We start from the raw sequence: 2,483 nt of genomic DNA on the forward strand, positions 1-2,483 counted from the left end.
TTTGCTGCTACGGCTACGAAACCCGCTCTGCTTTATTATTCCGCCGCGTCCGTCTAAAACACTTCCTGTCTGTTTGCTAGCTTTTTGTAGCGAGAGCTATAATACTGCAGCTGGGACGCATTTCACCGTGTGCCTTCCAATAACCTTGAAACAGCCTTGAGATAAGTCATGGCGAGTGCTGCTATGCACATATAGGTAACAGTGTGTGGTCCATTTAGTGGTTCAACTCTGACCTTGATATTTGAAATTAAACTTTGAACTTTTACCTGAGCTTTGGACATTGAGCTTTAATCTTGAACTTTGATCATGCACTTTGACACTGCATTTTGACCTTACAAGTTGTCGGCAGAGGCAGCAAGAAAGTTACGTAGTAATTATGTGTAATCATAACACGCGAATCAATCGCAGCCGTGACGTCAGGTATGACTCCTCCCAACATTGCGGCAAGCAACTTCCGACCATCCGGCGGACATCACTCGCGAAGAGCGGGCTCTGAACAAAAAAATGAGACTGGCAAGGCTAAACGAGCGGCGGAAACCGCAGATGAACAAGAAGAGCGACTTCCCAAGAGCAGGACTAAAGAAGCAGAGAAGCGACGAAGCTACTACCGCAGACTATCAGCCACCGCAGCTTTCGCTACGTGAAATTCGGTTCGACAGTTTTGAACCGCTGTTTAACTTTTTCTGTAGAGCTTTCGCTCTGTCTTTTCATCTGTCCACATGGTGTACCGGGTGCGTGTTCATTGGGAGCGGTGGGGTTCTGATTTTCTTCCTTGTGTCTGTTGAAATACTCTTTGTGTGTTTGAGCCTCGCTCGAGGTGCGAAGGCGAACTTTTCTACTACTTGTAGGAATAGTTGCTGTTGCACTACTTAGGTAGCCTCAATGAGCTCGTCTAGTCTTTTTTTAAATCCTAATCTTCAGAATGTTCTGGGTGGATTTTTACGGCGGAGGAATATGGTGGTTTCGACGCCTTTCCTGATTAGGATTTCAATTTTGCTCTTTTCTGCCCTGGCCAGCCGTAGGCACGGTGCCACGTATGGGATACTATACTGATTACGAATGATTTGGACTAGTCTCAAGAGTTTCATCTCCTTCATTCCCGCGTGTATATTTGCTATTCTTTTGAGTAGTCTACACGTCTGGCCTGCACTCAATTTGACTTTTGCTATTGTTTCCGTGTTTCTACAGTTCGACTGTATCCTCAGACTCAGTACTCTAGTCATGTCTACCCTGGGCATTTTGTCCTTCTTTACCGTTAGCGTGATCCTGTGTTCATGGGGCTTTCTTTGTCACTTTTACGGGCCGAAGGAGACTGCTTCCGATTTCTCGGCAACGCATTCAAAATTTTATGCATAACAAGAGACACAAGTGTTCCCAGTGCGTTGAAACGACATGAGGAAATATGTATCAGCTTCTTTCCCTTTGCATTTGCAAAGACCCATTACAATGCCAGCAGACCCTTTATGAGCAGCTACGCAATCAAGCATCCCCAAAGCCGGCCCTCAATGAGAGCTTACTGCTCTTTGGGTTGGGAAAAAATGCTACATACAAGTATGCGCGCTAGTTTTTTTGAACCTGGGAAACTGCGATCAGGACGAGTTGAATTTCTTCTCTACATATAATATCTCAAACAAAAGACGAACATAGAGGTAAGCTCGCCGCCAAGTATCGCTATTTTTAATTGAGGATTAGAAAGATCAGCGCTGTGTGTGTATTATCCGTCGTCCTAGCTGCTCTGTCAGGGTTCCAAGCAGTTACACGAACCACTTTCGCGGTGGCGGACATTTTACGCTGGGTTGCTATTCAGTGGTCCTCCTACAAGGAATCTTCGCTTCACTGCCGCATTTAAACCACTCCACGATATTCTAATGCATGTGGGAATGGGCTTGGGAATGGGCGAAAAACATTTTCCAAATCTGAACACATATTGCACGACGACGAGCTTAAGAGTGAAGAGCCACAGCGCAACACACGCCCGAATGGTTTCCCCTTCGTCTGTCGAACCTATTCAAACACTATAAAGAAGAACCGAGCTTTTAAGATACAGTAAATGTAACTTGACCCTCCTGACACCTGAGGAGCGGAGTAAATGCAAGGGTCAGGCGACGTCCGCCAGAGTTGCGTGGTTGGCACGCGGGCGCTCGAAGTGAATATCGTAGCGGTAACCGCCACCGCGTGCTTCTACCGTTCAGATGACAGAGAACAAATTGTGACAAGAGGTGTAAATTCATTCATCTCACCGCAACAGAATTAAAGCCACTTTCTCATACTCACGTCAAGCAGGACTGCCCGCTTCTCCAGAGGTCTCCGGAGGTCTCCGGAGTTAGGCCTTCGCAAAAACCGTCATCCGAGCTGCAGCCCACAACAGCCGCATTACCTCATTCAAGGACACATCCAAAGCGCACGGGAGCGCCGAGCCAGCCGAGGCAGTGGACAGTCGCACGAGAGGCGAACTCGCTGTGTATGTAGACAGACGGCCACAT

The sequence above is a fragment of the Amblyomma mixtum genome, chromosome 3 (assembly GCF_055824585.1).
Source record: "Amblyomma mixtum isolate Tamu chromosome 3, ASM5582458v1, whole genome shotgun sequence".
Classification (NCBI taxonomy): Eukaryota; Metazoa; Arthropoda; class Arachnida; order Ixodida; family Ixodidae; genus Amblyomma; species Amblyomma mixtum.